General features: G+C 54.2%; 1 non-coding gene across 1 annotated transcript; it reads left to right on the top strand.

The window, feature by feature from the left end:
* Nucleotides 1-1,759: 1,759 nt before the first annotated feature.
* Nucleotides 1,760-1,844, top strand: TRNAQ-CUG (transfer RNA glutamine (anticodon CUG)). Its single transcript has one exon. It is a non-coding gene; the product is annotated as a tRNA-Gln (tRNA).
* The last annotated feature ends 9,044 nt before the right edge of the window (nt 1,845-10,888 follow it).

Raw genomic sequence — 10,888 nt, 5'->3', positions numbered from 1 at the left:
AGGGAGACCCAGAATCCAAAGCAGCTCCAGGCTCTGAGCTGTCAGCACAGAGCCCAACTGGGGCTCGAACCCACGAACCGTGAGATCATGACCTGAGCCGAAGTCGGATGCTGAACGGATGGAGCCCCCCAGGCACCCCTGGTTGACTCATTTCTCCATGGCCTGAAGGGGCAAGTTGGTTGGCCCACATTCTTGACTGGCCGGCTCCTTCTCAGCCGTGGCTACTCATTAGAATGACCCGTGAAGCTTCCAGCCGACACCCACGTCTCCCGGATGGGGCCTGGGTGTGGGGCCTTTTTAAAACCTCTCTGGGTGCTTCTCAAATGAGACAAGTCAAGGTGGAAAACTGCTGCCCTGGACCAGCCAGCCGCCACGGGAGCCGTGCTGTGTGGCCCCAGCTGTTCTGAGGCCGTTTGGTCTTCTTAGCGAGAAGGGCGGCTGCCACAGTTGTCTGGTGTGGTGTGGGCAAAGCCCCTGACGGATCGGGCCCCAGCCGGGGCGGGGCAGCCGCCGCTGAGAACTGGCGCAGTGAGACGGGGCGGCTGCTCCCAGAAGCCCAGGGCACCAGACTCCTGAGGGACCCCTCGCAAAGGCCCGATCCCCCCAGAACACCCGTGCGCCTTGTAAGACATGCACCGCTCTAAGGAGCCCACGTGCTTTCCTGGTGCATCTCGGCTGGGTTTTTACCCCCGAGGAGAGGGCGCAAGGTCGGAATTCCTGCGCTTGTGCTGCTGATGTCCACGAAGCCCCGGGTGAGGTGAGTCCAGCAACGTGGCCCAGTTAGCAAGCCACATGTGGACGAGAACACACTTACTAAAGACCCCACGCGCTGGACACCCAGATCCATCTTTCCAAACAGTCTGGAAACCAACGTCAGTTCTGGACTGTTCTCGCCCTGAACCTTCCCACCTCCCTTCCCTCTTCTTCTTCCACCTTCTCTCCTGGGACGACTCCGTGGGGGACCAGGGGTCGGGGGGGAGGCTACTTCTCTGGTAGCCCTTGTCCTTCTAATATCTGTGGGTTAAGGGGGAACGGTCCCACCAACATTGCCCTTCGTGAATTTGTAGCCTCTTAATGTAGAAAACCCATCATTGCAAGAACATGCACTTTAAAAAATAATAGTCCAATGCATATGGGCAAGATAGAGTATTTTCCGGAAAGATGCTGTTGCTATTATCGTAAGAAAACACCTGCATGTTTTAGAGGTGGATAATTACGCGTGTGGGAAAGGAGCGGCACGCAGTCGGGGTGCGTGGTGTGGTCACACTCCGTGGCACGTGGGAGGTAGGCGCAAGGAGCTCGTCAGACTCTGCCTACCCCCGAATGTAAACTTTCATAACAAAAAATGTAACTGAAGAGAATAGTTGGCCCAATATGAATTTGCAGACCCCTGAAAATAATTCTTTCTCTTCCCTACTCTCGCATCGGTAGCTCGCGAATTGGAACCACGGTTTTAGATCACTGGTGATCTGTCCCCTGGGGCTCGGTTTCGTTTCGTTCTTAATGTCTTAGGTCAAGAAGGCACAGACTGACAGTTGTAGCTGTACTTGCTCACAGACCCAGATTCTCCGGCTCTGTTCCGCACAGACCGTGTGCACAGCGACTCAGTGAGTGCTGACCGCCCCTACCCCTCGTTAGGCTCTGGGGTGGGGTCAGCGAAATCAGGAGGCCCGGCCCCTCCTCTCTTTCTGCCCCTCCCCCCATCAATCTGCGTCTCTCAAAAATAAATAAATGTTTAAAAAAATTTTTTGGGGGGGGCGCCTGGGTGGCTTAGTCGGTTAAGCGTCTGACTCTGGCTCAGGTCGTGATCTCGCGGTTCGTGGGTTCGAGCCCCGCGTCGGGCGCTGTGCTGACTGCCAGCTCAGAGCCTGGAGCCTGTTTCAGTCTGTGACCCCCTCTCTCTCTGACCCTCCCCTGCTCACGCTGTCTCTCTCTCTCTCTCTCTCTCCTAGAAATAAATAAAACATTTTTTAAAAATTTAAAAAAATAATAATAAAAAAAATTTTTTTTAAAGAATAGAGAATGCTGGAACAACAGGAGCAGGCACTGCCTGATGGTGTGTGATGGGGGCGCCTCACGTGCCCCGGGGAAGGGAGGCTTCATGGAAGAGGTGACATTTCAGCTGGGAACTCGTCAGTAGCTGCGTTCCCGAGGCTCCCCGGGCTCCCGGCTCCCTGCCGTCCGAGGCCCCAGCGCAGGGGTGGGGGAGCTCCCCGCCCGGCTGCAGAGCGTCAGGGACCCCGGCCCGCCGCCCCCCGCCCTGCCTTGTCAACAGCTGGCCCTTAACAAGCGACTAACCTTTAGCACGTTTGATATGAAGGGACGGCGAAAATAATCACCTGTCAGGGATTCTTCCTTCGTAAAGACACGGCAACGATCAGGTTTCGGGCGGTGTGAACCCCGGGAGCTCGCCCTTCAAACAGGGCATCGATCTTGCCTGACTGCCTGGGATGGGCCTCATCGAGCCACAGCTCATATTTCCTGGACCTTTCGTTGCGAGATGAAATGCAAGGAGGCAGGCGGTGATACAAAGATAGCGCAGAGCGGGGTGCGTGGCGCGGAGCCCTGCCCACCGCAGGGCCCTCCAGAGCCGGCCGGGAGCTCCTACGTCCGAGCGCCTTCTGGGTGCCAGGCACCACGCTCCGCACTCCGTCCACGTCGTCGGCTCCACTCCTCCGGATTCCTGGATGTGGAGATTTCTCAGGTCGGAGCCTGAACTCTTGATCCCCCCTCCCCCAGCGTCTGCTCTCCCTGCATTCTTGCCAAATCGCTTGGGCCAGTGCCGCCGCGGCCGCCTCCGGAGCTCGCCCGGCCCTCCCAGCCCACACCCGGCCCGCGAGCAAACCCCGCGGAACACGCATCCACTCCCGCGTGGGCGCCACCCCGCTGCCCAAACCTACCCCGTCCCTCACCCGCCCCGTTGACATTGTCTCCCCACTGGCTTCCCGGTGCCTGCCCGCACCCGCCCCACCTCCTTCCAGCAGCCGGTGGCGGGGTCTCTCGGGTCCACGGGGCCCTCCCCCTCTCCTTCAACCCTACCTCAGCTCGGCCGCACCCCTGCCCCCTTTCCTTCTAGATTTTTCTGCGTAGTCACATTGTTGGGTTATTTAATCAGTAGCTCAGTATTTGTTTTCCTCTCTGGCTCCTGTATTTTGCCCGCCGTGCTAGGCCTTCAATATGACCTGGAACGGACGGACCGTGGCTCCGAGCCAGACCACCTGGGTTTGCGCTCCTGCCCCGCCGCTTCCTGGCTGTGGAATCCTCGCCAGAAGCTCCGTGATGTTTTATGCGGTAGGCTGGTCGGTGCACAGTATCCGCTACCCGTGACCCCGTTTTCCTATGTGCAAAGCTGTGGGCCGTTTACCACCACAGGTACAGGGCGAGGGTACATTTAGGAGGAGTGTCAGGGTCTGAGACGAGGGGGGTGGACCAAAAGTTGTGATGAAAAGCCACGCGAGGGAACCTTGTGCAGCCGCCGACCTGAAGTTCCCCGTCCCCGTGAAGGCGCTGAAGACACACCCTCCCTCGCGGTGGGTGTGAGTAGCGTGTGATGTGCCGTTCCGTACGTGTGTGCAGGGGGTGAGACCCCCTGTAACTTAAAAGTAGGTCAAAATGTGCAGTGATCACACCTTAGCACTGACATCACTGGTGGTTCTTATTTTCTACACGTTCTGTATTTTCCACATTTTCTAGCATAACAAGTGCATCACTTTTATACTTGATGGGAGACAGTCCTCACCACTTCGCTCCTTCTCTGAAACGTGGCCTCCGTGGTTCACCTGCAGCAAGTTCAATCAAGAGCCTTGAAAGATATGATTATGTCACCTTTTAAAATAATCCCGTGGATGGACTAGACCCACTGGCATGTTGAATGAAAAGTTCTTCTTTTTTTTTAATGTTTATTTATTTTCGAGAGAGAGACAGAACACGAGCAGGGGAGGGGCAGAGAGAGAGACACACACAGGATCTGAAGCAGCTCCAGGCTCCGAGCTGTCAGCACAGAGCCTGATGTGGGGCCTGAACCCACGAACCGTGAGATCATGACCTGAGCCGAAGTCGGACGCTCAACCGACTGAGCCCCCCAGGCGCCCCTAATAACAGTCTTTAGCAAATGACTCGTGCCCGAGGTCCTGAGAGGAGAGTAGTAATAAACACGTGAGCTAAGGAACAAGGCACAGCAAAGCTCTTGGGGGCAGAGGTCCCCCTTCAAGACTGGCTGTGGCCCCAGCTGGGCCAGGAAGGCTGCACCCCACCACTGCCTTCACCGTGGAAGTGATGAAATGGCCCCTCAGAGAGGTGAGGCCACTCACAGAGTCACCTGGCTTGTAAGCGCATCTCCCTGGGCCCGTGAGTCTGCGCCCTCCCCGGGCATCACAGCCCAGGGTGGATATTAACCGAGGAGAGAGGGGGGATGCCAGCCGGTGGGGCAGCGGGGGCAGCGGAGCCTGAGCACAGGAAAGCTGGGATTTGCAGAAGTGAGCTTGTGAGCCCTCCCACGATGGGGTGCTGTGTCCTGGACACGCCCCAGGGAGCCAGGGGCACTGACCAGACTCAGTGCTCCCTCAGAGACGTCACTCATTCACTTACGCCAGCCTGATGCCCCACTCTGCGCCCTCCTCACGCCCACCTGCCGGCACGGCCAGCCCTCCGCTCTGTGCCTCCACCTCCTCGGCCCTGCAGCCCCCGTTGGCATGGCAGCCACGTGCGGGACCCTCTGCCCCGGGGAGTCTAACCTGACAGCGCCAGGTCAGGCGTGCCCCACCCTCTACAGGTGACGTCAGCTGACGGCTGTGGTTGACATCAGCGTGTGTGCCTGGGCTCCGCCTCCACAGCCCAAAGTGCTTACCATTCACTGTGCCAGTGCCCCTCCCGTGGGGGAATCGCTACCTCCCCCCAGCACGTCGATTCATAGGCTGAAGCTCCAACCTACAATGGGATGGTTATTTTGAGACGGGGCCTTCAAGTCGGTGATTCAGGTTAAGTGATGTCATAGAGACGGGGCCCTTTCTGGGGAGATTGGTGCCCTCCAAGCAGAGGGAGAGACACCTGAGAGCTCCCTCTGTCTCTGAGTGCACGCACAGAGGAAAAGCCATGCGGAGGCCCGGCGAGCGGGGAGCCCGGGAGACAGGCCTCACCAGGAAGTAGCTCGCCGACATCTACATCTTGGACTCGAGGCCTCCAGAATGGTGAGAAAGGACATGTCTGTGGCGTTGCGGACGGCAGCCTGGGCAGACTCCCACACCCCCCACGGACGGGAAGGGGCCTGTCACCCACTCTCAGGTGGCCCACTGACAAGCTATGTCCTCCCTGGACTTCCAATCAGTGCTGAGTGATCCTCTGGCTAGAAGTGGGTGGCGCTCACTCCTTCGACAGCGGTGCCTGAGGACAGGCCGCCCACTGGGCCCTCAGGCTCTGCGGGGTCCCCACCCCTCTAGGACCTCTTTCTAAAACTCCTTTCAAGCCCACGGGCGATCCCAGAACAATCTATGACTTCATTTTTTTTTCCCAAGTTAGAGATGTTTTCACTGCAGTGAAAAATATCGAGGTAACAGAACTTTATGTTCATCTTTCCCGGTGGTATCGGAGTCGGAGTGACCTGTAAAATAGCAACGTGCTTTCACTCTGCATGCGTCTGGATGAGCGGAATCATCAACGCATGGGCTCCCCAAGTGTTACTCTTCTTCTTTTATCCCCGTCCCCACTTTGCTCTTGGCGATGGGAAGGGAAATCAGGAAACGATTCATTCTCCAGCTCAGCCTCAATGGCAGATGCATGGCTTTTACCCAGAACTGGATGGACGTGAGGGCCTCACATCTGGGAGGCGGCCAGAAATGCTGTAGGAATGAGGCTGTTCCGCCGCTGCCCCTGGGTGGTGGGGAAATGACCGTTGCTTTTATTTTGCCAGGGGCCAGTCACTTATCACAGGGCTACAGGGCCAGGGGGAGTCTGTTCCTCACTGCTGTTTGGCTCTGCCCTGCTAAATTAGTAATGGAACAGCTCGGTCCAAAGGTTTTCTTCCCAGAATTTAATAAAAGGCGCAGGTGTGGCTGGAAGGCACTCCGCTACAGGCCGCTCAGGGCAGCGGGAGAGCTGGCTCCAAGGGCTCCTATCTACGTAGAATCAGCCTTGTTCTGATTTAGGGTGAGCTCGTTGCCAAGTAGCAAAACACAAGGAACCCCTTTCTTTTGCAGTTTGGACGCTTTCTTGGGCCGTGCATGTGTGTTGCTTCATAGTAAAGGTCTAGTCGAAGGCTTATTCCAAAACCTTTGGCCAAACCTAAGAGAAAGAGTTGAAGTTGAGAAAAGAAAAAGTGGGCACAATTTTGGCATCCATATGCTCCAATTAGCATCATTAAAAGTTGTTTCCAAGGGTGGAAATACATGAAGGAAGGGACCGGGTGTGCCCAGAGAGTTTCAGGAATCCCCACCATCACCGTCACCATCGACCACCATCATCGTCACCATCATCATCACGTCTGCCATCACCGTCATGGCCGCCACCACCACTCACGCTGCCACCATCATACATTCACCACTGTCATCATCAAGATCGCCAAGGTCACCATCACCGCCACAGTCCCCACTGTCATCATGATTACCATCATCATCACCGTCATCATCATCACTAACTTCGTTTGACCACTTATGTGCCAGGAACCAATGCCATTTCCTCAGTGCCGTTAGCACCTCACTCCTACTTCCGTCCCTGCGCTCTGTTCAGTATTTCTCCACGGCGCTTCCCTCTCCTGGGCATTACCTCATAGATGGATTTGTTGGTGTGTGTTTCCTCTGCCCTCTTTTGCCCCGAATGCAAACTCTACACGGGCTTTTGTGTTATTGGCAATAGGACTCCCAGGGCCTAGCCCAGTGCTTGTGACGTGGTAGGTGACCAATAAATTGTAGTCAAATGGAAGAATATTAAAGACGACTCCGTGAGTTGATGCTGTCACACCGTCACCACAGAGATGAGGGGAGTGAAGCCCACTGAAACTAAGTAGTTTAATTTGCCCAAGTGTGTCCATATAGAATCAGAATTTAATATCAGGTGGTTAACACAAACCTCAGGCTCTTAACCTCTAGAATACGTTGTACCTTATCTTTGCCCCGGAATGAATAGGACATAGAGGCCCTAAGACGTTTAAAACCCTGCGTCTCCGGTTATTTTTCTAAAGCAAATGAAATGCATCTGCATTCTCCAAAAGGAGAAGAAAGTGTGCTCTGGGAGGGGACAGCCACCCACATCTGCAGCTCTGGGTGACATAAACCCTGAGCTTGTGTTCTCCAAAAGACTTAATTAATGAGTTGACAAAGTAACAACCATTTGCCCGAACCAAGGCAGGGATAAAAGTTGATTGACAAGGCTCTAATTAACCCCCCATTTATAATCTAACAGCCTGAGATCTTTCAGGTCATAAAGGACTTTGATCCTAGAAATTGTGCTAATCATAGTCCCCCACCCCCACCTCCTCCATCTCTGTCTGGCTTCTCTAACTTCAGGATGGGTGCCGAGGGGCCTTGTTGAAAAGAAATTAGTTCCCTGCAGTGGCTGAATGAGCTGTCTTTAAAAATAACAACAGCCCAACATGGGTCCTTGAGATAGCAATCTGGCCATGGCTCCCTCGGTGGGGGCATCGTTTGCATAGTGATGCGTGCCAGATGGGTCTGAGACAAATTCCAGTATCTGTGATCTTGGAGGAGCTGCCACTCCCCCGGGTGNGATTGTGGTGTGTGGGGCGGGGATCCAAGTTAAACACTAGTGACAGACAATAGGGCGGAAATGATGCCGTGCCGTTGGAGAAGTGGGTGGTTCTGAGAAAGGTGTGGGCGTGGGGGGGCAGGGGAGCCCCCCTCCTCCACTAGAGATGTCCAGATAAGTGGGTCCAGATATGGGGACTCCAGAGACTGGGACTTTTTTTTTAATCAGGTGGGTTGACATAGGCTCATCAACTTTTATTGTGTCAATTAAGTACTTGAAAAACAAGGGAACAAAGAGATGAACTGAAACAACAAAAGTCCCTACTATCGACTTCTAGAACCAATGAATTTATTTTGAAAGGAACATTTTAACAAACACAAAAAAGTGGTAAGAACATCATCACAGATGAAAGATAGACCTTCTCAAGAGAGGGTAGACCACCGCGAACAAATGTGCACATACTCACATCGCCCTTATTTCTCTCCTTTATCCTCTGGTGAGAATTTGTTGTGCATCCACTGAGCCCAAGGCCTGATGTTTGTAGGATGACAGTAAGTCCCTTTGGGCTGGGGCAGTTAGGTTGAGGCAACTGCTAATTAATTAATGCCTATTTGTTGGTTTTAATGTTTCCTTTCACTCTCAAATGGGCTCCAGTTTGGATGCTCAATTATATGGTCACCCTGAGAATTTGGGGGCCTCGAGGGCAGACAGGGATCAAGACTTTGATTTCACTCCATGACCCCGGGGACATATTTTTAGTGTTCTTTCATTGTGTATTTCAGTGAAGGCAGGAAAACCTAGTACGCTGAGATTTGCGCGCGCACTCTCTCTCTCCCCAACAGCTTTGTTGAGATACCACTGGCATGTAGACAGTGTAGATATTTATAGCGTATAACTCGATCTTTTGATGTACATGTACATTGTGAAATTTCTTCCCGCTTCCTTTTCTTATTCTACACGATGGTCTGCAATGTCCTTGTATAGACGAGCAAGCAGTGGAAGAGAGGTTTTAATTAAACATTATGTGTATAATTCTGTCCAAATTCGTCATATGGCCTAGAAAGGAGGGAGATCTCAGACTTTCCCCACTTGCCTGCTTGTGTGCGGGAAACTCGCCGGATACTCAGCACCTCGTTTCAGCAAATGGGGACACGGCACCAGCCAACAACACGATTGGCCAAAACTAGCGGGTCTACTTGTCTCTTCCCTGACTGCGTTTCCTTACGTCCATGTTGCGTCTTGCTTACAGAACCTACATGACGGAAGAGACCCCTCGCTCCGTCACTGTCCCCCACGCTGCGCACCTGCCTGCTAATGGGAAGGGTGGGGGATTTGATACTAAGGGGTGTTGTCAAGACGAAAACCAAAGTAGTCACTATGGAGCACAAGCTTTATGCTCACGGAGGGAGGCTGGTGTGTCCCCTCTAAAAGGACCACGAACCACCCCAAATGTGCCCACGTGCTGGGTGAGGAGGAGGAGGATGATAATGATGGTGATGACGGTGCTGGGGCTGAGGTCCCGCGGGCGTCCCCGCCCGGGCAGCACTGTCTCCTGTGCGCATGGGCCCCACACACCATCCAGGAGAGTGACGGGAGCAGCCACGGGCTGGTGCCCATTCCCCGCCTCCCCCACCCAGCAACCCACTTGACTCTAAAAACATTAGGCCTGATGGGGACTTTCAAGATTTTCTGGTCCAGTCCACTCAGTGATGGATGAGAAAATTCTACAAGGCCCAGGAAGGGGCGCTCCAGGCATTCATGTTCTTGCCTGAGACTGTAGGTGTTCAGCAAATTTTTTAACCGATAGGGAGGGTGGTCATTGGGTTTGGCCAACCAAACAAGCTCCGCAGTGGTGTGTTCTCCGTCCTCCCCTGCCCTGCTCTGCCCTGCACAGGGCTGGGACTCAGTATGCCTGCCTCAGGCCGAGGGAAGCCCGCCCTCTGCCAGAACGTTACACGGGCCAGACCTTTTGCCCCAGGACCCCCACGCAGGCCACTGGCGCTGGGTGGCTGGTGGAGTCAGGCCCTCCTCGAGGGGAACATCTGGGCGCACACGCCTGAGTTCCCATTTCTGAGTGACCAGATTGTTGAACAAAAACAAATACCTGCTTTGTGCACACTTCTTTCCTTTTGGGGGGTTCAAGAAGAGTTGACGTTGGAGCCACAGTCGAAGACGTGGCCAAAACAGTCAGAAGCCCTCTGAAGGAAAGGGGGGCCCACTGCCGGCATCAAGAGCAGCAGCCAAGATTTAGGGAGCTTAACTACCTCACCTGCCTTGATTTAGAACCCTTTTAGGCTGACATTTAATATCGACTTGCCCGGTGGGCAGGTTTCTGGCAGTGTTTGGGGAAGGCTAAATGGGATTGGAACAGTGGTGACCTCACCCGAAGCGCCGCGCCCCTCGGGTCTGGTGCCTTTTTGAGCTCAGAGCAGCTCACTTTGTGGAACTCTTGGGCTGGCCCCACATTCCCGGTGGGACTTGGAAAGCCCAGTGTTTATCCCTAAGGCGGAAGGGGGTGTTTTTGGTGGGGGTGCAGGCCCACCAAGGGTGGCCAGTGCAGACTGCATAGCGATCATTGGCCTGCCCGTGGAGAAGGCACAGAGCTGGGCCAGCGAGAGGCAGACCCAGGACCGGGGGTGGGTGTTCTGGGGAGTCATCTTCCAGGTGTTGTTTGAATGATGACAGCCATCCAAAATGGAATACCCTGGCTAAAGGAAGGTCTATCCCCCCCGGGAATTGTTCTGAGGGCTTAGGTGACCACTTGGCTGGAGTCATTGTTGAAGGGTTTCAAAGGCTGGGAAGGGCAGGTGTGGGCTAAATGAAGTCTGAGGTCTGGCAGCCAATCAACCGTGAGAAAGAGAACGTAGTCTCCACCTTCTATTTAAGGGTCTCTGCTATATAGGAACCCTCACTTAACCAGAGTTTCAGGTAATACTCTTCAGTAGCTGAAAAACAACCAAGATAAGCAAGAAAATACCAATTGAGAATTGTGAACCGTTGCTAAAGGGTTTGCACGGTTTCTAAGTAAGAGGGCGCACTGGCTCTCACGCGTGACCCGGTGGCTCCTGCCATAGACACGATTCTAACAGACTCGATGGATTCTTCAGCAGTAGCTGGTAGAGAAAAGTGCTTTTAGGAAACTGGGGAGAACATAATTTTTAATACCGAGAGAAAAGTAATGAGAAGCATAGCA

Source organism: Crocuta crocuta, unplaced genomic scaffold, assembly GCF_008692635.1.
Source record: "Crocuta crocuta isolate KB4526 unplaced genomic scaffold, BGI_CrCroc_1.0 scaffold61, whole genome shotgun sequence".
NCBI lineage: Eukaryota > Metazoa > Chordata > Mammalia > Carnivora > Hyaenidae > Crocuta > Crocuta crocuta.
This window is presented reverse-complemented; position numbering and strand designations above follow the sequence as displayed.